Source organism: Pseudophryne corroboree, unplaced genomic scaffold (genome assembly GCF_028390025.1).
Source record: "Pseudophryne corroboree isolate aPseCor3 unplaced genomic scaffold, aPseCor3.hap2 scaffold_488, whole genome shotgun sequence".
NCBI lineage: Eukaryota > Metazoa > Chordata > Amphibia > Anura > Myobatrachidae > Pseudophryne > Pseudophryne corroboree.
The window spans coordinates 272,260-298,711 of record NW_026970097.1 but is presented as its reverse complement, the minus strand read 5'-3'; the positions used below and the strand labels follow the sequence as shown (position 1 = coordinate 298,711).

Genomic DNA, 26,452 nt, shown 5'->3' with positions numbered 1-26,452 from the left:
CGAATCAAAGGCCGCCTCGCCAAGATAAACACAGGCCTCCAAAATGAGGTCCACCTTGGACAACAATTACGACCTATTAGTACCCTTACGCAGACCTTCCCCAAGGGAGTCTGCCTGGTGGCCAAACGCCTAAGCAACTTAAGTCGACGCTAGTGCTGGACGTACAGCATAGATAGACTTTAGAAAGTTTTCCACCTTTCTGTCAGTAGGATCCTTAAGAGAAATAGTGTTCGGGATAAGCAAAGTAGTGGACTCAACTAACCTGGCACTATGAGCATCCACCAATGGGGGAGCTTCGCAATTAACTATCAGAATAGGGTAAAAGGTCAAAATGCGCAAATGCTAGGTAAAAGGCTTCTGCTAGGAAGTCCTCTAATTGAGAAGAGGAGGGAAATATTGCAGACTCATTCTCCTTAACTTTAAAAAGCAGTGCGTCAACAGGAGGCAGCATATGAGTTCTTGAAAAGCAGAATGGACCGAATGGCCTTTACCAATACATCCACTTCAACCTGGCACTGGTAACAGATAGCTCCTCCTCTGGTTCTAAAAAGTCATACCCAGAGTGAAGGGGGATAGATTTATCCCGTCTGGCTGGCTTAGACGAGTTCTCAAGTATATGTTGTAATGAAGTAGACATCTACATGAAGCCCTGAAAAGATTGAGAGAGGCCCTGAATAGATGCTGATTCTGGTATCTTACACTGGGAACACCTGCACCCAAATGAGGAGGTAGAGAATGACCCACACCCACAGATTTCTGTAAGGGAGGGTAAGGGCTGGGAGCATGCCAGTTGATTAGCTAATTGTATCAATGTCTGCGAAAGGGTTCCGAAAGGGGAGCTGTGACAAAAGAACCGTCACGCTGCACCTCTGTAAAGCAATCCTCATGCAAACCATCAAGGTCCTGAGGCTGCACAGAAATAACCTTGTTGCAGTTCATGCAGGGAACTATACACAGTACCTCTATCCCTAGGTGCGTTAACAGTATGACCATACTCAATGTATTACCTGGGGATAGGAGTGTGTAAAATGGGGGAAGGCAATAAATGTAAAAGTACCACAAATAAAAAAAATAAGTGGTGCTGTAGAAATAACAGTATGTACAAGGCTTACAAAAAATGTTTAAATTATAAAACAGGATTTTTAGTCACCAGTAAAATCAATTCCTTGAAGTCCATCTGGGGGATGCCATTACCTGTGGGTTATGCCTTAGGTGGGTTGGAGGCAGACACTCACTAGTTCAAACTGACTCCCACCCTCGATATATCCCCATCCCATAACCTGGATCCTCAGTCTATTGTTTAACCAAGCCTGGAGAAAAACTCACAAAAGAACTGAGAACCCAACTAACAGAACCTGAAATCAAACAAGGGAGAGATCTCAGCACCCCCCAGATGGACTTCAAGGAACGGATTTTACTGGTGAGTTAAAATCCTGTTTCCTTTATCGTCCATCTGGGGGATGCCATTACCTGTGGGATCATAACCAAGCAAGCCAAATTAAGGGGAGGGGATCGGAAGCAACTGCTCTCAAAATTCTCCGCCCTACACTGGCCTCAATAGTGCCAAATGTATGGAAACGGTAAAGTTTGTAAATGTATGTACGGAAGACCAGGTGGCTACACTGCACAACTGTTCTACCGAGGCTCCAAGTCATACTGCCCAGGAAGCTCTGACCTCATGAATCGACTGGATCCGAATTGAGTCTGGAACTATCACATTGGAGGACAGATAAGCCTGCCTGATGGCAGCTGTAACTCATCTTGCAATGGATCCTCTTTCAGCAGCATCAATTAGGACTAACGGAATCCGTACGTCGGAAAGACGCAGTATATTCCACGTAAATGCATACAGTGCATCCGGAAGGTAAATATAAATTTATTTTTCCCCCTCAAAATTCTACATACAATACCCCAATGTGAAAAAGTTTGTGTGATTTTTGCAAATGTATTAAAAATAAAAAACTAAGAAATCACATGTACATAAGTATTCACAGCCTTTGCCGTGAAGCTCAAAATTGAGCTCAGGTGCATCCTGTTTCCACTGATCATTCTTGAGATGTTCCTACAGCTTAATTGGAGTACACCTCTGGTAAATTCAGTTGGACATTATTTGGAAAAGCACACACCTGTCTATATAAGGTACCACACTTGACAGTGCATGTCTGAGCACATACCAATCTTGAAGTCAAAGGAATTGTCTGTAGACCTCCGAGACAGGATTGTCTCGATACAAAAATCTGGGAAGGGTACAGAAAAATATCTGCTGCTTTGAAGGTCCCAATGAGCACAGTGGCCTCCATCATCCATAAATGGAAGAAGTTCGGAACCACCAGGACTCTTCCTAGAGCTGGCCGGCCGTTTAAACTGACCTGTCGGGGGAGAAGGGCCCTAGTCAGGGAGGTAACCAAGAACCACATGGTCACTCTGTCAGAGCTACAGCATTCCTCTGTGGAGAGAGGAGAACCTTCCAGAAGGACAACCATCTCTGCAGCAATCCGCCAATCAGGCCTGTATGGTAGAGTGGCCAGACCAAAGCCACTCCTTAGTATAAAGCACATGGTAGCCCGCCTGGAGTTTGCCAAAATGTACCTGAAGTACTCTTAGACCATGAGATACAAAATTCTCTGGTCTGATGAGACAAAGATTGAACTCTCTGACGTGAATGCCAGGCGTCATGTTTGGAGGAAACCAGGCACTGGTTATCACCAGGCCAATACAATCCCTACAAAGAAGCATGGTGGTGGCAGCATTATGCTGTGGCGATGTTTTTCAGCAGTAGGAACTGGGAAACTAGTCAGGATAAAGGGAAAGATGAATGCAGTAATGCACAGAGACATCCTGGATGAAAACCTGCTCCAGAACGCTCTTGACCTCAGACTGGGGAGATGGCTCATCTGCCAGCAGGACAATGACCCTAAGCACACAGCCAAGATATCAAAGGAGTGGCTTTAGTGGAACTCTGTGAATGTCCTTGAGTGGCCCAGACAGACCCCAGACTTGAATCTGATTGAACATCTCTGGAGAGATCTGAAAATGGCTGTGCACTGACACTTCCCCATCCAACCTGATGGAGCTTGAGAGGTGCTGCGAAGAGGAATAGGCGAAACTGTCTAAAGATTGTTGTGGCATCATATTCAAAAAGTTACAGCCTTATTCCAAAATGGAATAAATGTATTTTTTCCCTCAAAATTCTACACACAATACCCCAATGTGAAAAAGTTTGTGTGATTTGAGGCTGTAATTGCTGCCAAAGGTGCATCACAAAGTATTGAGCAAAGGCTGTGAATACTTATGTACATGTGATTTCTTAGTTTTTTATTTTTAATAAATATGCAAAAATCTAAAAAAAAAAAAAAACTTGTCACATTGTCATTATGAGGTATTGTGTATAGAATTTTGAGGGGAAAAATGAATTTATTCCAGTTTGGAATAAGGCTGTAACGTAACAAAATGTGGAAAAGGTGAAGTTCTGTGAATACTTTCCGGATGCACTGTAAGGCATAGACCATATCCAACAAACTTAATGGCAAGGCTTCATTGGCTGAAGCCTGCTGAAAAGCTGGAAGGACTATGGGGGTAATTCAGACCCAATCGCTGCTGTGCGTTTATGCTCAGCAGCATTCAGGTCTGAACTGCGCATGCTTATGCCCCGCAGCGACAGGATGTACGAAGAAAGCGATCGCACCGGCGATCGCAAGAAGATGGACAGGAAAAGGCAGTTTGTGGGTGGCAACTGACCGTTTCCAGGTAGTGTCCAGAAAAACGCAGGTGTCTCCAGCCATTTGGAGGGAAGGATTCTGACGTCAGCTCCGGGCCCGATCATCGCACGGCAAGAGTAAGTCCTGGGCTGTGCAGAGACTGCACAAACTTTGGTTTGTGCAGCTCTCTGCGCATCTGATCGCACTCCTGCACAGCGATTTTCCCCCTCCCCCTGTAGGCAGCGACTACCTGGTCGCAGCAGTGCAAAAAACGCCTGCTTGCGACAAGGTGTGAATTAGGCCCTATGTCCTGGTTAATGTGAAATGCTGAAACCACTTTTGGAAGAAAGGAAGGTTTAGTGCGTAACACCACCCTGTCCTCATGAAAAATGAGGAGCGGAGACTTACAGGAAAGGGCCGCTAACACCAAAACTCTTCTTGCTGAAGCAATTAGCAGCAGAAAAAACACTTTCAAGGACATGTATCGCAATTCCAGACTCCAAAGGTTCAATGGTGCTTTCTGAAGCTCCTCTAACACAAAGTTCAGGTTTCAAGGTGGAACTAGCGGAACATATGGAAGCTATTTGCGAGTTACCCCCTGAAAGAAAGTATGTACTTCAGGAATAACAGCCAACTTCCTTTGCAACAAGATAGACAGGACTGATACCTGTCCTTTGAGCAAGGATAACCTAAGTCCCATCACTACTCCATACTGTAAGAAAGACAAAAGCCGAGATAAATGAAAACTCTCAGGTTTGAACTTGTTCTGGTCACACCAATTAATATACCTCTTCCAGATGCAAAGATATATTTTTGACATGCCTGGCTTACGAGCCTGGATCAAAGTATTTGCCATAGATTTGGAAAAACCTTTAGATCTCAGAATGTTGAATTAAAGAACCATGCTGTCAAAACCAATTGAGGCAAATCTGGATGTTGGCAGGGACCCTGAATCAAAAGATCTGGTCACAGAGGTAACCGAAAATGGAACGTCTGCCACCGTGCTCTGAAGGGTTACATACCAGTGTCGGCACTGCCAATCTGGTGCTACCAGAATGACCGACCGAGCCACTGATTGAATCCTCCATAATACCCTTGGGATCATCACCAGAGGAGGAAATATGTACCCCAACTGGAACAACCAGGGTGTTCTCATGGCATCTATTAGAAATGCCTGAGTGTCCCAGGAGCATGCTCCGTATTTTGGTAGTTGCCTGTTGATACGGGAGGCCAACAGATCTAGGTCTGCTGTCCTCACTTGGAAACTATCTCGTTGAACACCACCTGGTGTAATTACCATTCTCCTGTATGTACTCAAAGTCTGCCTCTGAAGAATGTGAGATACTTCCTTCATTGTTCCCCAGCTGCGAGTGTCACCCTGCTTGTTTATGTAAACAACTGTTGTGCCATTGTCCGATTGGATGCGCAGAGACTGGCCTTTTAACAGAGCTTAGCCCTGAATCAGTGTTTCGGACTGCTCTTAGCTCCAGGATACTGATAGGAAGCAAGACTTCCTCGCTGGCTGAAGGTGTCTCCCCAGTACCACGGCACCCCAGCCTGTTAGGCTGGCATCTGTGGTAACCATAATCCAGTCCATTACCACCAGGAGGCAACCTTTGTTTCGATTTCTCTCCTCCACCCACCAACGAAGGGACTGACGTACTTGGAGTGCTAATCTAAACATGTCTTTTCAGATGAGGGTCTTACTTTACCCAGTGATGTAATAACTGATTTTGCAAAAGACGAGCATAAAATCTGGCGAACAGTACGGCTTTGAATGAAGCTACCATTCTTCCCAGTAACTGCATGGCCCTGAGGATTGAAATCCTTGGCAGTCCGGGGACTACCCTTGTATTGGATTTGAGCTCCTGAATCTTCACCTGAAAAAGGAACAACCGATGACACAGAGTGTCGAAGAGGAGCCCAAGAAACATCATCCATTGAAATGGGACCGAATTTGATTTTGGCAAATTTATGAGCCTGCCAAAGTTTGTGACAGTTCTGTAGAGAACTGCAAATTTTGATGCAAAAGGCCTACTGTAGAGGCCCTTATCAAAAGGTCATCTAGGTATGCTAACCCATTCACTCCCTGTTTTCTTAACAGACAGAACATATGTGCCATGATCTTAGTGAAAACTCTGGAAGCAGTAGAGACAGAAAGGCAGAGCCTGAAACTGATCATGACAATCCCTACTGCAAACCTCAGAAGGCATTGATGACCCCTCAATATGGGAATATGAAGGTAGGCATCTTTTATGTCTACTGATGTCAGGAATTAGTCCTTTTCCATAGAACCAATTACTGTCCTTACCGACTTCATCTTGAATTTCGTTAGGATTCAGCCATTTCAGATTGAGAAAACAAAAAAAATCAGAATGACCCTTCTGGTTTGTCCACCAGCAACAGGCTGGAGTACCCTTTTCTGATTTTTGGTACTGGAACAATTCCCCTGGAACCTGACAAAGTCTCACCTGTCTTTTTCCTTTTCACCTACCTTGGGAGGGATAACCAGAACTTTTTCTTGGAACATGACTCTCTTGATCAAGGATTATCCTCTTGTGACCAAACCCTTTACCCAATCATCTGGATTCTTAACGACTCCAAGTATCCTTGAACATGAGCAACCAGGCACCCACTCAAGGACAGGTTCCTGGCTCTAAATATTCATGCCGATTGCCCTGCTTGCTTTGCCGCAGGACGGGAGGGGCCTGATACAACATGCCCACTGAAGGTCCCTCTGCTGATACCTCTAGGCATTCCCCGATAGGCCCGAAAGATCCCCCCCAGGCACCCTAACTGGCTGAGAATAGGGCAACTCTTGGGAGTGATGTAACTGACTTATGACCTTAGTTCTGTACACACAACCATATGAATACACTGCACCAGTGATGATGTCTAAATGCCAAACAGTCAACAATCAACCACAATAAGTTACATACACATGGTAAAAAATATACGTTATGGAAAAAACTTACCGTTGATAACGGTATTTCTCCTAAGTCCACAGTATAACAATGGGATATGATGAAGCGACAGCGGATTTGCACCAATCGGTCAAAGCTTTCCGGCCTCCCAGCATGCCACGGGACCGTCCATATATTCCCGCCTCCTGGCTCAGGCAAATCAGTTGTATTCCAAAGCTCAAGGCAGTAGCATCATAGATAGCCCTAATCAGGAGATAAGAACACAAATGCACACACTTCCGTACAAGAAGGAAGAGGTTAGTGAGTAAAAGGATCCTCAAATCAGGTGCCTCAGGGTGGGATCCCTGTGGACTTAGGAGAAATACCGCTATCAACGGCAAGTTCTTACCATAACGTATATTTCTCCAGCAGGGTCCACAGGTTATCCACAGGATAACAATGGGATTTCGCAAAGCAATTTAGTGGTGGGGACGCTCCCGATTGGAAAGGAGAATCCTTCGCCCGAATTCAGCGTCATGTGAGGCAAAGGTACCCAAGACATAATGTCTAATGAACGTGTTAATGGAAGACGATGTGGCTGCCTTACATATCTGTTCTGCTGAAGCACCACATTGTGCTGCCCATGATGGACCTACCTTATGAGTAGAGTAAGCAGAGACATTAGCCGGAACAGGGAGATCAGCCTGAGAACATGCTTCTGAAATAGTCATCCGAAGCCATCTTTCCACTGTCGGCTTATCAGCAGGCCATCCTCTCTTGTGAAATCCGTAGAGAATGAAGAGAGAATCTGTCTTTCTGATGGCACTGGCACGATCCACGTAGATCCTTAATGCACGGACCACGTCCAGCGATGCATCTCCCGCAGAAAGGCCCGCTACCTGGAAAGCCGGGACTACCTCAATTTCTTCATTAAGGTGGAATTTAGACACAACCTTCGGAATATACCCAGATCTAGTTCTGAGAACTGGAATGTGTGAACAACTGCGCTGTACGTATCTAAGCTGCTCTGTTTAAAACGGACACTAATAAAATTCATATAACGAGCGCTGTAAAAAGTTATGAAAAAATTTATGAAAACAGTGGCACCTGTAGAAAAAAGACTGTTAGTATAAAACGTGTTTACAGCTCCTTTTGGAGAATTTGAGCTCAGTCCATTCCGATTCACAAAATGTGAACGTTCTAACTGTCCCTGACTACTAACCGGTACCATGCAGGAGTCCAAGAGGTGGTATGTTGAACCCTTCTCTCCCGCACCGCTGCGTCCAGCGGTAAGGGATCGCGTCATCATGATTAAGTGCGCGGTGACGCACGAAATGCGTTGGAGGCACAGAGCTACAGTATACCATCTGACCGGCCTGAACTCCCTGACGCCGAGCCGCAGTGTGACGTCATCGAGCCGCGACCTAACAGCTAGCCGCGATCCCTTTCTGTGACGAGAAGTTCTCTTCACATAAATTTTCAAAGCCCTCACCACATCCAAGGACTTTGAGGTAATTGAAGAGTCACTAGCCACTGGTACCACAATAGGTTGGTTGATATGAAAAGCTGACACAACCCTCGGAAGAAATTGCTGACGAGTTCTGAGCTCAGCTCTATAGTCATGGAAAATCAAGTAGGGGCTCTTGCATGACAAAGCCCCCAATTCTGACACACGTCTAGTAGATGCCAATGCCAGCAGTGTGACCGCCTTCCAAGTAAGAAACTTGAGGTCCACCTCCTGCAAAGGTTCGAACCAATCCGATTGCAGGAGCTGCAGCACCACATTAAGATCCAAAGGTGCCGTTGGAGGCACAAAGGGTGTCTGGATGTGCAGAACCCCTTTCAAGAATGTCTGAACCTCAGGGAGAGCAGCCAATTGTTTCTGGGGAAAAATGGACAAGGCCGAAATCTGGATCCTTATGGAGCCCAAGCGCAGGCCCACATTCACACCTGCCTGCAGAAAGAGGAGAAACCGTCCTGGTTACAACTCCACCGTAGGAAACTTCTTGGATTCACACCAAGACACATACTTTTTCCAAATCAGATGGTAATGTTTAGACGTTACTCCCTTCCTAGCCTGGATCAGAGTAGGAATGACTTTGTTCGGAATGCCCTTCCGAGCTAAGATCTGGCGAACAACCTCCATGCCGTCAAACGTAGACGTGGTAAGTCTTGATAGACGTACGGCCCCTGTTGCAGAAGGTCCTCGCGAAGAGGAAGAGTTCTCGGAGCCACCAGCAGTAATTCCAGAAGATCCACATACCAAGCCCTTCTTGGCCAGTCCGGTGTAATGAGGATCGCCGGAACTCTTGTTTCTAACTGAGGTACACCCCATCGGCCTGTTACCTCTGCGAATACCTCCAGATGGAGGCCCCATTCTCCTGGATGGAGATCGTGTCCTGATCTTGGAGAAGATGTGCCGCTTGTAGAAGGCCGTAGTACACGGCCCTCAGTTCCAGAATGTTTATCGAAAGGATGGATTCCATACTTGACCACTTTCCTTGGAAGTTTTCCCCTTGGGTGACTGCTCCCCAACCTCTGAAACTTGCATCCAGTTAGAAGGATCGAATTCTGAATCCCGAACCTGCGGCCCTCGAGAAGGTGACAAATTTGCAGCCACCAGAGGAGCGAGATTCTGGCTTTCGGCAACAGGCGTATTCGCTGGTGCATGTGAAGATGAGATCCCGACCATTTGTCCAGGAGATCCAGTTGGAAAGACCGTGCATAAAATCTTCCGTACTGTAAAGCCTCGTAGGAGGCAACCATCTTCCCCAGAAAGCGAATGCATTGATGAACCAATACACGGGGAGGCTTCAGGACATCCCGGACCATTTAGTGGATCACCAACGCTTTCTCCACTGGTAGAAACACCCTCTGCACTTCCGTGTCGAGAATCATCCCCAGGAAAGGCAGTCTCCTTGTCGACTCCAAATAGGACTTTGAAAGGTTCAGGATCCACCCATGATCCTGGAGTAAACGAGTTGAGAGAGCAATGCTCTGTAACAGCTTCTCCCTGGAAGATGCTTTTATGAGCAAATCGTCCAGATATGGAATTATGTTCACTCCCTGCTTGCAGAGGAGTAGTATCATCTTTGCCATGACCTCGGTGAACACACTCGGTGCTGTGGAGAGGCCAAATGGCAGCGCCTGGAATTGATAGTGACAGTCCAGCAGTGAGAATCTTAGATAAGACTGGTGAGGCGGCCAGATCGGAATGTGAAGGTACACATCCTTGATATCCAGGGATACCAGGAATTCCCCCTCCTCCAGACCAGAGATTACCGCTCTCAGAGACTCCACCTTGAATTTGAATTCCCTCAAGAAGGGGTTCAATGATTTTAGGTTTAATATCTGCCCTACCGAACCATCTGGTTTCGGTGCCACAAATAGGTTTGAGTAATAACCCTTGGGTTTTAGGTGAGGTGGAACTGGAACAATGACATTTACGTGCACCAATTTGTGAATGGCTTACTCTAGGATAGCACTTTCTGTCAGCAAAGCTGGTAAGCCTGATTTGAAGAATAGGTGAAGTGGGAGTTCCTGAAACTCCAGTTTGTACACCTGGGCAACAATATCTTTTACCCAGGGGTCTAGGCAAGAAGAGGCCCAGATGTGACTGAAATCACTTGCTCCCACCTGCCTGATCTCCAGGCTGGGAGGTCCACCGTCATGCTGAAGACCCGGAGAAAGCAGAACCTGGTTTCTGTTCCTGGGAACCTGTTGGTGCAGGTTTTCTGGATTTCCCCCGACCTCCTCTAAAGAAAGTGGAAGTGGGTTTGGACTTTTTAACTTTCGCGGTCCAAAAGGACTGCATTGTAGATGTAAGATAAGATTTCCTAGTCGGTGGTGTTGCTGAGGGAAGGAAGGTTGACAACCACATTTGCCGTGGAGATCCACGCATCCAATGCATCCCCAAACAGAGCCTGACTTGTGAAGGTTAGGTGCCCCACACTTCTCTTGGATTCCGCAACAGCAGTCCATTGCCGTAGCCAGAGTCCTCTGCGTGCCGAGACAGCCATGGAAGAAGCCCTTGCATTAAGCAGGCTAAGGTCCTCCATGGCCTCCACCATGAAACCTGCAGAATCCTGTATGTGACGCAAAAACAATTCAATGTCACTCCTATCCATAGTATCTAATTCCTCTAGTAATGTGCCTGACCACTTTACTATGGCTTTAGAAATCCACGCACAAGCAATAGTGGTCCTTAAAGCTACCCCTGTAGCAGTGTATAGTGATTTCAGCGTAGACTCAATTTTGCGGTCAGCAGGCTGTTTCAAAGCGGTTGAACCAGGGATAGGTAAAACCACATTTTTAGACAACCTACTGTAGATACAGAAGCGTCTACTATAGGCGGGTTTTCCCACTTTTTCCCTGTCCTCTTCAGGGAAAGGAAAAGCAATGAGAACCCTTTTTGGGATCTAGAATTTTTTCTCTGGGTTTTCCCAGGATTTTTTAAACAAGGAGTATAACTCCTTAGAAGCAGGGAAGGTAAGGGAGGATTTCTTATTTTCTGTAAAGTAAGCCTCCTCTACCTGCTCAGGTTTAGGTGCACCCCCTTAGCCAGGGATGCATCTCCCCCCTGCATATCCCCTTCACCGTCCCCTGTATCAGAGTCGGTATACGTGTCAGCTTGCATTATCTCGGCAAGAGCACGCTTTTTCGCGTATGTAGTAGGGGTCCTAGATGAGGTAGTGGGAGCTGAATACTTCAAACCCTCAACAGATTTCCTCAAAACCGGCGTTTCTTTCTAATTATGTGAAATCCTACATGAAATCTAGGATATCATTCCCCTTATAGAATACACCCATGGGGGTTCGGACTCAGAAGGCTGAGAAGGTATATATTGCAGTCCTGAGTACATGGAATAGACTCTTCAGGAGAAGATACTGTCAAAGTCAAATTGCATATTTCGATATTTAGAATACACTATGGCATTTATTAATGGATGCATCTACGATGCATGCATCAATACAGTAGAAGATGCATTTGTTAATAAATATCATACGGTGACAAAAATTGCAAATAATTCTTACACACTCAAATGTAGTATCTCCAGGAATACAAATCAAATAGTGTCTTAAACATATCAGATTGCTTAAACAGCCATTGTGAACATACAATCTAGTGTTCTTTACTCATAGACTTTTGTTCTGTTGGAAAGGTAAATACCTTAAATGCCTTACTGTAAGCACAAACAATTGTTGTGTGTCGAGTCAATACACCATAGGTCAGAACAAACAAGAAGCCAGATACGATACAATAGCAAGGACATGCAGATTCTTGATTGTGTGCTTAACACACATTCATGCACTTCAGAATTCTGTGTATTTATATTCAATAAAATACAGACCAGATATTGATACTTGAACTAAGAGTGATATGTCATAGGTATTATGTATTTAGGTTTTATGATTTACACAGCACTGACCTGTCCCCTACACAATGAGTTATACATAGCCTTTACACAACTGATTAACTGTGTATATGTATATGTATATATAAATATAAAGGTATTGTTCCATTAAATATCAAGGACACTGCAAAAGGATACCGTGTGTGGGATCAAATTGTTCAGGGTCACAAAAAATAATTTGGCGGTTGCGAGGATATTGTCACATATTGCGGCAACAAGTTATTAGCAATACCGGATTCATGTATATTACTGAATGATAATGTGGTGGGTTTGAATGGTCTTGGGGCGGGAACTCAGATGTAAACAACAGTAATCACATCTCAAGGACTTCGTTATCGCGCACCGTTTGAGCCAACCAATGATCCCCAGTGTACTGGATATGTCCCACCCCTGGACCAATAGCAGAAGACCCAGCCCCAGACACATACCTTCTCCAATACACAGTATATAAGTATTTTCCCTTACCCAGGAATTCAGTTGTTGCTAATTCTAAATGGAGATGACTGTCCACTAAGCTAAGGGTGATGTATGCTGGATGTAACTGTTTCTTATGTAACTGTAACACTGCAACCCTATCTTATACTTATATAAGTTATCCTGAATGATATACTGTACATATGTTATTTTGTATGCATACCTTTTAATATCAAATATATATATATATATATATATATATATATATATATATAACCCAATAGTACCCTTATCTTGCGCCTATAATAAGAGCAGCACTCTGGGAGAGATCCCTGTTGGCAGAGCTCAACAACATGCAAGATAAAAACACAATTCCCAAGCGCGCTGAGTGAAACGTAATTTACGATGATTCTTCCAACAATAACCACACTGGAGAATACTTATATCAGGGGACCTGTAACAGACAACCCCTCACCAAATAGTCACCCAAACCAGAGGCCCAAGGCCAATTAGTAAAACAATAGTTTAATAACATACAATTGAACAAAAAGATGTCACAATTAGTTCGTCTCATTCTTTTTAAAATTAGTGCCAGTAAATTGTATCCAGAAGGTTTAGTATACAATGATAACTTTTAGATACTCCCTCACCTTTTACAAGGTGAGAGCTCAGGAGGGAGTATCTTCACAGACTGGGTGGATTGTTTTTGACTGACAGACCCAACGCGTTTCGTCTAGAAAGACTTCATCAGGGGTAACTTGTTTGGGAAAGGATAAAAAGAATAACTTAAGGACTGCTGTCCCAAAACAGAGACAAAATGAGTATAAAATATAGAGTATGAAGATGATATGGGGAATTTTTTGAGACAAAATACCTACCAATATAAAAACCAAGCTTATTTGACACTGGTAGGTTTGTATACAGAGGATCATAACCTAAGAGAATGAGGGGCACATTATCAATTGCATTAGGAAATATATACAAAAATTAATTAATTAGAAGTAACCCTTACTGGAATTTGATGTCAAATTCCAGCCCCTCATTCGTCTCTTTCTGATGATCTGCAGGGAGAAAATGGCTCTGGTGAGTGCTGGATCCGTTCTGAGAAGTCCCGCACTAAGTTGTTTATTCTGGCCTGAGGTATTTTGTCGCTAACAGCGGGATTAGCCCCTGTTAGCAGTCTTTGACCAATGTAGGGTGTTTGCGCTGGCCCAGGACGCCCCTCACAGCGCTGTACACCAAATGCTGCTGAGCCTTTCAGAGCGCAGCCCGTCAGAGCTGCACTCCCACCCTTGTGCCGCCATACCTGCCGGCGACCCACTTCCTGAGCCGCACGCGCTGTACTCACCACTCTTCTTTCTTCTGGCTCTGTTAGGGGGTGGCGGCCGTGCTGCGGGAGTGAGAGGTCGCCTCGTGGGCTTGCGATCAGCTCCCTCAAGAGCTCAGTGTCCTGTCAGCAGAGATATAGAACCATTAACTTCAAGAGTTGGTTCCTACTCCCCCCCTAAGTCCCACGAAGCAGGGAGGCTGTTGCCAGCAGCCTGCCTGTACCTAACTAAACTCAGAAAATATTAAAACTAGAAAAACTCCTAAGAGCTCCCCTAGCTGTGACCGGCTATTCCGGGCACATTTTCTAAACTGAGTCTGGTAGGAGGTGCATAAAGGGGGGGGGGGGGGGGGTCCAGCCCACACTATTAAACTCTTAAAGTGCCAGGGCTCCCAAAGGACCCATCTATACCCCATGAAATCAGAAATGGGGAACGACATGATAATGCCCCTAAATCTGATACTCTTCTAGCTGACACCATAGCCAGTAGAAAGATAACTTTAGCTGTCAACCATTTAAGATCCACTTTATTAAGTGGTACAAATGGGGCAACTTGAAGGGCTTTCAGGACTTAACTTAAGTCCCAAGGCACTGTAGGAGGAACAAAAGGAGGTTGAATGCACAGCATTCCCTGGAAAAAAGTACGCACATCCTGTAAATTGGCAATTTTCTTTTGGAACCATACAGTCAATGCTGACACTAGCACTCTCAAGGAAGCCACCTTCAAACCTTTATCCATTTCTGCCTGAAGGAATGCTAAGATCATGGAAACTCTGAAAGACTTAGGGTCCATTTTCCGTTCACTGCACCAATGAATATAGGTTTGCCATATTCGGTGATAAATGCGAGCTGAGGAAGGTTTCCTTGCTCTGAGCATAGTTTGAATTATCTGTTGTGAGAATCCTCTTTACTTCAGGATAGTGGTTTCAAGAGCCACACCGTCAAAGACAGTAGATCCAGATGTCTGTGATAACAAGGACCCTGCATCAGTAGATCTGGACGTTGAGGGAGCAGACGTGGAGCATCCATCAACATTTTCTGCAGATCGGTGTACCAATGCCATCTAGGCCAAGCCGGAGCTATTAGTATCATGGCACCTTTCCCTTGCTTTAGCTTTCTCACCACCCTAGGTAATAGGGTGATTGGAGGAAACGCATAAGCCATCTGAAAGTCCCATCTCACTGACAGGGCATCCACAAAGATCGCTTTGGGATCCTTTATTCTTGACCCGTATGTGAGAACTTTGCTGTTCAGACGGGACGCCATGAGATCTATCTCTGGCAACCCCCACTTGTCTATTAGAGTCTGGAAGACCTCCAGGGGTAGAGCCCATTCGCTTGCCTGAATGGCGTGTCGACTGAGAAAGTCCGCTTCCCAGTTTAGGACTCCCGGGACAAACACTGCGGACAAGGCTGGATGATGAAGTTCTGCCCACTTTAGTATGTGACTTACCTCCTTCATCGCTTTACGGCTGCGAGTTTCTCCCTGATGGTTGAGGTATCTTTCTCACCACCATAAGAAAGCTTAGGGCTGCTAAAAACCAGCAGCCCTTTGACCATGGTCCGGCTCCTGCCACACCAAACAAAAAAACTGATTTGCCTGAGCCAGTAGGCGGGGATATATGGACAGGCCCGTTGCATGTTGGGAGGCCGGAAAGCTTTGACCGATTGGTGCAAATCCCCTGTTGCTTCATCATATCCCATTGTTATCCTGTGGATAACCTGTGGACCCTGCCAGAGAAATTATTGTTACTGCTCCTTAACTCTTTCAGCAATCCCCCAGTGCAAATGCATCCCAGTCAGACAGCCATCAGCTCTAACTCCATCTAAACCACAGCTTGTTTGGGGAGTGAGTCTTTTGTACTGATTGCCCGACTGTTAATCGTTATCTTGAGTGATTAGGGCGTTACCCTGGCTTGCTGTTACAGCACAAAAAAATGCCAAAGACCAGCTCACTCTGTAACCTGACACCACTGGATGCTGAAACATGGGGAGGCTAATGGACGGCCACCTAAACTATATGGAAGTAGCGTGCTGTCCTGCAGTATATTGACAAACAAGGTAATTCCATTTATACTTTACCAAGTTTGTCTGTGGCCCCCTCAGATGTGTGTCTGGATAGGGCGAGTACTAGTGACATTGCAGTGAAGTGTAGTGACTTTCCAGAGGCCGCCTTTCAGAGTGGGAAAAACTGGTTCACACAAACCTCTAAGTAACTGCTCCCATTCCGATAGTGTTAGTCCTTGGAACCATACATTCAATGCTCACACGTGCGCTCTCAAGGAAGCTACCCTTGGACCTTTATCCATTCCTGCTTGAAGGAATGCTAAGACCCTGGAAACTCAGAAAGACCTAGGGTCAAATTTTCGTTCACTGCACCATTGAAAATAGGCTAGCCATATTTGGTGATAAATGCGAGCTGAGGAAGGTTTCCTTGCTCTGAGCATTGTTTGAATTACCTGTTGTGAGAATCCTCTTGACTTCAGAATGGAAGTCTCAAGAGCCACGCCTTCGAAGACAGTCGATCCAGGTGTCTGTGATAAGGACCTTGAGACAGTAGATCTGGACATTGAGGGAGTAGGAATGGGGCATCCATCGACAGCCTCTGCAGATCTGAGTACCAATGTCTTCTGGGCCAAGCCGTGGCTTTTAGTTTCACGGCACCCGTTCCTTGTTTTACCTTTCTCATCACCCTGGGTAATATGGCGATTGGGGGAAACACATAGGCCAGATGAAAGTCCCATCTCACCGACAGGGCATCCACAAAGATCGCTTTAGGATCCTTTGTTCTTGACCAGTATGTGGGAAACTTTGTTGTTCTGATAGGACACCATGAAACCTATCTCCGGCAACCCCCACCTGTCGACCAGGGTCTGGAAGACCTCAGGGTGTAGAGCCCGTTTGTTTGCATGAATGGCGTGCCGACTGAGAAAATCCATTTCCCAGTTTAGGACTCCCGGAACAAACACTGCGGACAAGGCTAGATGATGAAGTTCTGCCCACTTTAACGTGCGACTTACCTCCTTAACTGGTTTCCCCTGAAGGATGTCCTTTGCCTGAATCAGTGCCATGTATATGGCCCGGAGTTCCAATATATGTATTGGCAGGCAACTTTCTTCCTTGGTCCACTGCCCCTGGAAACAAATCCTTCCTGACACCACTCCCCAGCCCTGAAGGCGGGCATCCGTTATCTGAATTTCCCAATCTGATATCCAAAAGGGTCTCCCTTTGTCCAGATGGGATGTCTGTAGCCACCAGGCTAATGACCTCCTTACTTCCAGTGTAAGGACCATAGTCTGCGTTTTTATTAACTGATGCAACCCATTCCATTTGGCAAGGATCAGATGCTGCAGAGGCCTCAAGTGGAACTGTGCATACTCCATTGTGTCGAATGTCAACACCATCAATCGCATCACATGCATTGCTGCGTGAATGGGTATCTTTAGATTGTGTAGCAGCTCCTGAATCCTTGACTAAACTTTGGCTATTTTGTTCAGAGGTAAAGTTACTCTCTGAAGGCTCAAATCCAATACAGCCTCCAAGCGAGTCATCCACTGTGACGGAACCAGACAATTTTGTCCAATTTATGAGTCAACCGTGCTTCTGCAGACACGCTGTTGTCTGTTGCAGATGATACAAAAGCAATTCCTGAGACTGTGCCAGGATTAAAAGATTCTTAAGGTATGGAAAAATTCTTATACCCTGCTGGCGGAGATAAGCTGCCATAATCTTGGTAAATACTACAGGGGCTGTGGCCAATCCAAATGGAAGGGACCGGAACTGAAAATGCTGTTGGAGGATAGCGAACCTGAGATAGCGCTGATGGGACAGGGCTATAGGAGCATGTAGGTAAGCATCCTGGATATCCAGGGATACCATAAAATCCCCTGGCTCCATGGCCAAAATGATGGTCTCCATATGAAACAGAGGCACCCAAATGTTCTTGTTTAGCACTTTGAGATTGAATATGGGCCGGAACGACCCATTTGGCTTCTGGATTAGAAACAGGTTGAAGTAAAAACCCTGTCCTCGTTGTGCAGGAGGAACTGGAATGATTACTCCTCACTGAGGCAATTTCTAAACTGCCTCTTGCAAAGCCCTGGCCTTCATCTCTACTAAAGATGGGCTGGTACAAAAAACCCTTTGAGGAGGGCGTTTCTTGAAAGCAAATGCATAACCGAGAGATACCACTTCTTGCACCCAGGCATCTGTGGTAGACTGCTGCCAGATATGTGCAAATTGAAGAAGTCTGCCTCCCACCCTGGGATCCCCCAGGTGGAGGCCCACACCATCAGGCTGATGGCTTATCTTCTATTTTAGAAGGCGGTCCTCTGGTAGCCCAATGTTTTCTAGTCTTACCAGACTTGTTGTATTGGGACTGTTTGCCATCATCTTTTGCTTTCCCTTGACACCGAAAAGCTGGAATTTTACACTTGAATTTGTAAGTGGAAGGAAACTTCACTTTCTTGGAGTTTGCTTCTGACTCCAAAATATTGGTTAATTCTTTACCAAAAAGAATATCTCCACTAAAAGGTAAAGACTCCAAAACCTTTTTTGTTCTGAATCAGCTTTCCATGTACATAGCCAAACTACTCTGTGAGCGGCTAGTGCTGAAGCTGATGCCTGAGAGGCAATTGTACCCATATCCAAAGCTGCTTCTTCCAAAAACATTGCAGCCTGTTTGATATGTGCAACATGGGATTTTTGCTCTCTAGATGCCATTGAAAGATCCCCTTTCAGTGCATCAGCCCAGGAGGCCACTGCTTTTGCCATCCAGGCTGAAGCCATGGCTGGTCTTATGATTGTCCCATCTACTCTCCTATCCGTGACATCATTTAATGATGTTGAAGGTAAAGGTAATGTAGATTATCGCACTAATCGAATGACATACGTATCTACTTTGGGGGCCACCTCCCGCTTTAAACAGTCCCCAGCCGGAAGAGGATAATTGGAATTCCATTTCCTTGGAATTCTAAATTTCTTACTGGGCGTAGCGCAAGCCTCTTTTATAATTTTCTTCAGCTGTTCTGACCCAGGAAACTCAGTCCTAACTGTTTTGGGATGTTTAAACATAGGTGCCTTGGATTTTAACACAGGCTCTGCTGATTCTTCTAAAGATAGAATGGCTTTCATCACATTAACTCAGATATGTCCACTGGGCTGAGATCTTCCTCCTCATCTTCGTATGCAGAACCAGAGTGTAATGAGTCTTCATCCTCAGATGAATCCTAATCTGAAATATGTGTAGACTGTGAAGATGTTGTTTCATGTCTATATGATTTACTTACCACTGCTGCTTCCCCTGATGGATGTGATAAACCCCAGGTGGAATGCTGCATGTAAGGGTTAATAGTGTAACCTATCCCTGGAATTATCCGCTCAGCTATACTGGATAATGTCTGTGCAAACGTAGCCCATGGGGGTTCTTGCACCTGTGTCTGCCTTGGATTTTTCAAGAGACTTTGGAGAAAGCTAAAACAATTTACACACAAACCATTCTGAGCCAGATCCTGAGAGGTTAACCCAGCTTTGCAAGAAAAACATGACATGAGTGTATTTTCCTCACCCATGCCGCTCTTAGACATGATATATAATCACACACTTGCAGTGTTCTACACAATTTGTGACTGTAATCACTTTCAATTTTGTTAAAGTGACATACAATTAGACCCTACCCTGCTTTGCACCAGCATTGAGGATTGGAATCTTGACCATGGTCCGGCTCCTGCCGCACCAAACAAAAAACTGATTTGCCTGAGCCAGGAGGCGAGAATATATGGACGGCCCCGTTGCATGCTGGGAGGCCGAAAGATTTGACCGTTTGGTGCAAATCCGCTGTCGCATCATCATATCCCAATTTTATCCTGTGGATAACCTGTGGGCCCTGCAGGAGAATAAATACTTAAGTAAAAAACTAGGACCTAGTTAGAGCCTTCTCCAAGGCACTAAAAACAAAACTGAGGATCCAGGTTATAGGGAGGGGTTAGTTTGAACTAGCTAGTGCCCGCCTCCAATCCACTTAAGGCATTACCAACAGGTAATGCATCCCATAGATGGATGATAAAAGGAATGTATACATATATATTGTGTGTGTGCTTATATATACATACACGCATGCAAGGGGTGTGCAGTAAGTGGGTGGACCACTGGAGAGCCATGATCTTTTATAGCTACAAGACAGCGGGAAACTTTTGACAAACTGCAAGCTGCTTTTGTGGAGGTAGAACCATCCTGAACCACTGTGTTTGAGTGGTTTGCAGAATTTTTGCACGGATAAAGGTCCCTGGAAGACTAGAAGCCCTGTGACCAACCTGTGTCCACCATCACTGGGGACAACATTGCTGCCACACGGGCCATAAGTTGAGGTGGACACCAGGGTGACTAGATAAGGAAATAGTCATCTCACCGGGATTTATCCGCTTGATACTCCACAAAGAGCTTGGTCTGAGCAGGGTTTCTGCATGATGGGTGGCCCATCAGTTGACTCGAGAGCAGGAGAAGACTCGGGCGACTTGGTTCTGCAACATGGCAGCCAGGTTTGATGGCAGATGCTCAAACTCTGTCTGGAAGATCATCAGTAGTGATGAATCCTGGATAAACAGTTTTGCCCCTTGACCAAATAACTGTCGGCCTAGTGGACCCCAGTTGGAGGTGCACCACTACAGAAGTTCCGACATGAGCGCAGACTGGTCAAGCAGATAGTGGCTGTGGCCAAGACTGGTCATGTAGCTACCGTAACAACAGTGCAATATCACTTGTACGCCAACTAGTGCCTGCCACAAGCGCTGGAAGCCATTTCCATGCGCCATACAAGAAACTGCACTCGTGGTGCTCTACTCCATCACAACTATACACCTGCCACAAGTGCAGGAAAGTGGTGCATTTTCTGGCCCATGCATGCATCCAGGAGCATGGTCATCTGCCATACAGTTCAGACATGGCCCCTGTAACTTCTTTGTGTTCCCACAAAGGAAAGGACCTGGCCCCCACTTGCTGGCAGCACCAGTGGCCTCCCACACCACAAAGAAAGCCTTATCTGCTCCCCACTTTCCGGATGAGGCTTGCCCTGTTTGGTGTGCGCAGGAGCTGGCCAGTGTCGCAGTGAAAGGGGAGCGGTGGTGAGGGCGTCTGATGCTGACTCACTGCCTGCTCAGTAAAGAAAAATAAATAAGTTAAGGAAAGAGGATGCTTACAAGTAGCCTCTCAAACCCGTCCCCGCTCCTCGGGCTCCAAACTTAAACTGATCCTATAGGCTGAGGGGCCAGGTGGTCCTATAAGCGAGGGCGGGGTAAAGGGTAGAGGAAGCCTGTGCTAGTGGGAAAGAAGAAACAGGTTTTTGATACCTACCGGTAAATCCTTTTCTCCTAGTCCGTAGAAGATGCTGGGGTCCACTTCATGACCATGGGGTATAGACGGTTCCGCAGGAGCCATGGGCACTCAAGACTTTTCAATGGGTGTGAACTGGCTCCTCCCTCTATGCCCCTCCTCCAGACCTCAGTTATAGGAACTGTGCCCAGGGAGACGGACATTTCGAGGAAACTTTACTTTAAACTAGTGGTGAGATACATACCAGCTCACACCTCAACTATGCCGCACAACATGGCATTCAACATAACACATTCCAACAGGCATGAACCAATTACAGCAACGTGCTGAAACTAATAAAACTGCAGGTAAAGTACGCACGGGGACGGGCGCCCAGCATCCTCTACGGACTAGGAGAAAAGGATTTACCGGTAGGTATCAAAATCCTGTTTTCTCATACGTCCTAGAGGATGCTGGGGTGCGGATGACCCTGCAGCACCGATTGACCGAACTTGAGGTCTTCATCGGCCAAGGTGTCAAACTTGTAGAATTTTGCAAATGTGTTTGACCCCGACCAAGTAGCTGCTCTGCAAAGTTGCAATGCCGAGACCCCCCGGGCAGCCGCCCAGGATGAGCCCACCTTCCTAGTGGAATGGGCCTTCACCGACGTCGGTAACGGCAATCCAGCCGTAGTATGAGCGTGCTGAATCGTACTTTTGATCCAACGCGCAATAGTCTGCTTGGAAGCAGGACACCCAATTTTGTTGGAAGCATACAGAACAAACAAAGACTCGGTTTTCCGTATTCGAGCTGTTCTAGCGACATAAATCTTCAAAGCCCTAACCACATCTAGGAGACTTTGACTCGGTGAACGTGTCAGTAACTACTGGCACCACAAGTTGGTTTATGTGGAAAGATGAAACCACCTTCGGAAGAAAATGTTGACGTGTCCTCAACTCTGCCCTATCTTCATGGAAGATCAGGTAGGGGCTCTTGTGAGACAAGGCCCCCAATTCAGACACCCGCCGTGCGGATGCCAATGCCAAAAGCATCACCACTTTCCAAGTGAGAAACTTTAACTCTATCTCTTGTAGAGGCTCAAACCAAACTGATTGAAGGAACTGCAACACCACGTTAAGGTCCCATGGTGCCACTGGAGGCACAAATGGAGGCTGGATGTGCAGAACCCCTTTCACGAAGGTCTGAACCTCTGGAAGAGAGGCCAATTGTTTTTGGAAGAACACTGACAAGGCCGAAATCTGGACCTTGATTGATCCCAATCGGAGGCCCGCCTCCACACCAGCCTGCAGAAAATTGAGAAAACGTCCTAACTGAAACTCCTCCGTAGGAGCCTTTTTGGATTCACACCAAGACACATAATTTCTCCAAATACGGTGGTAATGTTTCGACGTTACTCCTTTCCTGGCCTGAATAAGGGTGGGGATGACTTCCTTGGGAATACCCTTTCGGGCTAGAATCCGACGCTCAACAGCCATGCCGTCAAACATAGCTGCGGTAAGTCTTGATACACGCACGGCCCCTGCTGCAGCAGGTCCTCGCGAAGAGGAAGAGGCAGAGGATCTTCTATGAGCAACTCCTGAAGATCTGGGTACCAAGCCCTCCTTGGCCAGTCTGGGGCAATGAAGATTGCTCGAACTCTTGTTCTTCTTATGATCCTGAGCACTTTTGGGATCGGCGGAAGTGGAGGGAAGACATACACCGACCGGAACACCCACTGGGCCACCAGCGCATCCACTGCTATTGCTTGAGGGTCTCTCGACCTGGAACAATATTTCTGAAGCTTCTTGTTGAGACGAGATGCCATCACGTCTACTTGAGGAACTCCCCAAAGACTTGTCACCTCTGTGAAGACTTCTTGGTGGAGGACCCACTCTCCTGGATGAAGATCGTGTCTGCTGAGGAAGTCTGCTTCCCAGTTGTCTACTCCCGGAATTAAAATTGCCGACAGAGCCTTTACATGTCTTTCTGCCCAGAGGAGGATCTTCGTCACCTCTGCCATTGCCGATCTGCTTTTCGTTACGCCCTGCCTGTTTATGTACGCGACTGCTGTTAAATTGTCTGACTGGATCTGCACGGGATGATCTTGAAGAAGATGTACCACTTGTTGAAGGCCGTTGTAAATGGCTCTCAATTCCAGCATGTTTATGTGAAGGCAGGCTTCCTAACTTGACCATTTTCCCTGGAAGCTTTCTCCCTGAGTGACAGCTCCCCAGCCTCGGAGACTTGCATCCGTGGTTACCAGGAGCCAGTCATGAATTCCGAACCTGCGTCCCTCTAGCAGGTGAGAACTGTGTAGCCACCACAGGAGCGAAATCCTGGCTTTTGACGACAGGATTATCTTCCGGTGCATGTGAAGGTGGGATCCCGACCACTTGTCCAACAGGTCCCACTGGAATACTCTGGCATGGAACCTGCCAAACTGTATGGCCTCGTAGGCCGCCACCAACTTCCCCAACAACCGAATGGACTGATGGATCGACACACTTGATGGTTTCAATATTTGTTTTACCATTTTCTGGATTTTCATTGCCTTTTCCACCGGAAGAAAAACTCTCTGAACTTCTGTGTCCAGAATCAGCCCGAGAAAAGACAATCTTGTCGTCAGTTCCAACTGTGACTTTAGATAATTTATGATCCAACCGTGTTGTTGGAGTATCGACAGGGAGAGTGTGATGTTTTGTACCAACTGCTCCCTGGATCTCGCCTTTATCAAGAGATCGTCTTTAAGGAATTATATTGACTCCTTTTTGACGCAGGAGAACCATCATCTCCGCCATCACCTTGGTGAATACCCTCGGCGCCGTGGAGAGACCGAAAGGTAACGTTTGGAATTGGTAACGGCAATCCTGAACCGCAAATCTCAGATAAGCCTGGTGAGGAGGATAAATGGGAACATGCAGGTAAGCATCCTTTATGTTTACAGACACCATGTAGTCCCCCTCCTCCAGATTGGAAATCACTGTCCTCAGTGATTCCATTTTGAACTTGAATCGTTTCAAGTAGAGATTCAGATTTTTTATGTTTAGGATCGGCCTGACCGAGCCGTCCGGTTTCGGAACTACAAAAAGGCTTGAATAAAACCCTTCTCCTTGTTGTGACAAAGGTACCAGGAATATGACCTGATCCTGACATAATTTTTGGATTGCCGCTGTTACTGCTTCCCTTTCCGGAAGAGAAGCTGGCAAGGTCGATTTGAAAAATCGGCATGGGGGAACGTCTTGAAACTCCAGCTTGTATCCCTGGGACACCATTTGCAACACCCAGGGATCCAGGCCAGACAGAATCCAACCTTGGCTGAACAGTTTGAGACGTGCCCCCACCCAAGCGGCCTCCCGCAAAGGAGCCCCAGCGTCATGCTGAAGATTTGGCAGAAGTAGGAGTAGACTTCTGCTCCTGGGAACCAGAAATCACTGTGGACTTCTTTCCCTTTCCCCTTCCTGCAAAGAAGGGGGAACCTCTTGCTTTTTTTGTATTTATTGGGCCGAAAGGACTGCATGTGTGGGTGATATGTCTTTTTTGCCAGTGCAGATGCAGAGGGCAAAAATGTTGACTTACCCGCGGTAGCCGCCGAGAGTAACGCATCCAGGTCATCGCCAAATAAGGCCTCACCTTCATATGGGAGAGCCTCCATATTTCTTTTGGAATCTGCATCCGCGTTCCATTGGCAAATCCACAACGCCCGCCGAGCCGATACTGCCATGGTAGCGGCTTGTGAACTCAAGAGTCCAATATCTTTCATCGCTTCTAGCATGTATGCGGCAGCGTCTTTGATATTCCCTAACTTAAGGAGTATCTCATCTTTATCAATCGTGTCAATTTCTGATGACACGCTTTCTGACCATTTTTCAATAGCACAATAGTGGGCCTGAGCAGCGTACCATTGGCAACATAAATGGATTTCAATGTAGTTTCCATCTTTCGGTCTGCCGGCTCTTTTAGTGAAGCCGTGCCAGGTGCAGGGAGAATTACCTTCTTTGTCAACCTGGACAGTGCTCTGTCTAACACGGGGTGTCTCCCATTTTTTCCTGTCCTCCACCGGGAAAGGATAAGCTAGCTGAATTCACTGGGAATACGAAATTTCTTTTCGGGATTCACCCGCATCCCTTCAAAGAGAGTATTAAGCTCGTGGGAAGGAGGGAAGGTGACCTTGGATTTCTTTTCTTTATAGAAATAAACCTTCTCTTGAGGTACAGGGGTGGCTTCCGTGACTTCCAGCACTTCCCTTATAGCTACAATCATATATTGTATATTTTTTGCCAATTTATGATCTATTTCTCTGGAGTCACTATCGTCGACACAAGAATCAGTGTCCGTGTCGGTATCAGTATTCACAATATTCGCAAATGGTCTCTTATGTGACCCAGAGGGGTCGCCTGCGGATGGAAGAACAGAGCCCTGAAAAATCACATCTTACACAGATTTTCTCCAGCACTCAGCATGAGATTCAGACCTATCTAATCTCCTATTGATATGATGCATACTATCACGTATTTCTTTCACCCATGCAGGCTCTTGGTGTAGCGCCACCACATTACAACTCTGTGTCCCTAAAATGCCTTCCCCTGGGGAGGAACTCCCTGCCTCAGACATGCCACACACGTGTACAACACACTCTCACAGACACACTGGGACTTATAGGAGACAGACCCACAGTAAAATCTGTCAGAGGGACACAGTTTTGGAGCAGCCAGTTCACAACCCAGCGCCAAAGAAAAAATCCCCGTGCCGCGTACTTTGTACACAGAGACAAAATCCCTGTGTCACATACACCGTACACAGAAACCTTTAAGCGCTATTATATTATGAACAATATGATTTAGCACCCAGGCCCCCCCTTTTTTCACCCTGATACTTGTTTAGAAATGGAGGAGGACCAGCGTCTTCTCTGCAATCTGTGAATAAGAGAAAATGGTGCTGAACAGTGTGCTGGCTGCCTGAGGAGGAAGCTCCGCCCCCGCAATGGCGCGTTTCTCCTCAGAGATTTTTCACATAATATTTATACTGGCGAGTGTAGGGCTGTGTCTTGGCATCTTATGCCCCCTTTTATCCAGTTTACGAGGTTATTTGCTGCCCAGGGCGCCCCTCCCCTGCGCCCTGCAGTGCCTGTGTATGTGTGGACAGCAATGGCGCGCTGCGCTCCCGCCAGCCGCGCAGTACCTCAGCCGTCACTTTACTTGATTGAAGATCTGTCTTCTTACACTCACCTGTCTTCTGACTTCTGGCTCTGTGAGGGGGGTGAGGGCGTGCTGTGGGAGTGAGCATCTAGACACGGCTAGCGTTCAGTTCCCTTCAGGAGCTAATGGTGTCCTGTCAGCCAGAAGCAGAGCCATGAAACTCTTCAGGACATTGGTTCCTGCTTCTGCCCCCTCAGT

General features: G+C 46.4%; 1 pseudogene; it reads right to left on the bottom strand.

Annotated features, from left to right (window-relative positions):
• The window catches only part of LOC135029486 (X-ray repair cross-complementing protein 5-like), a 127,596-nt pseudogene that overhangs the window by 73,042 nt on the left and 28,102 nt on the right, over positions 1-26,452 (bottom strand).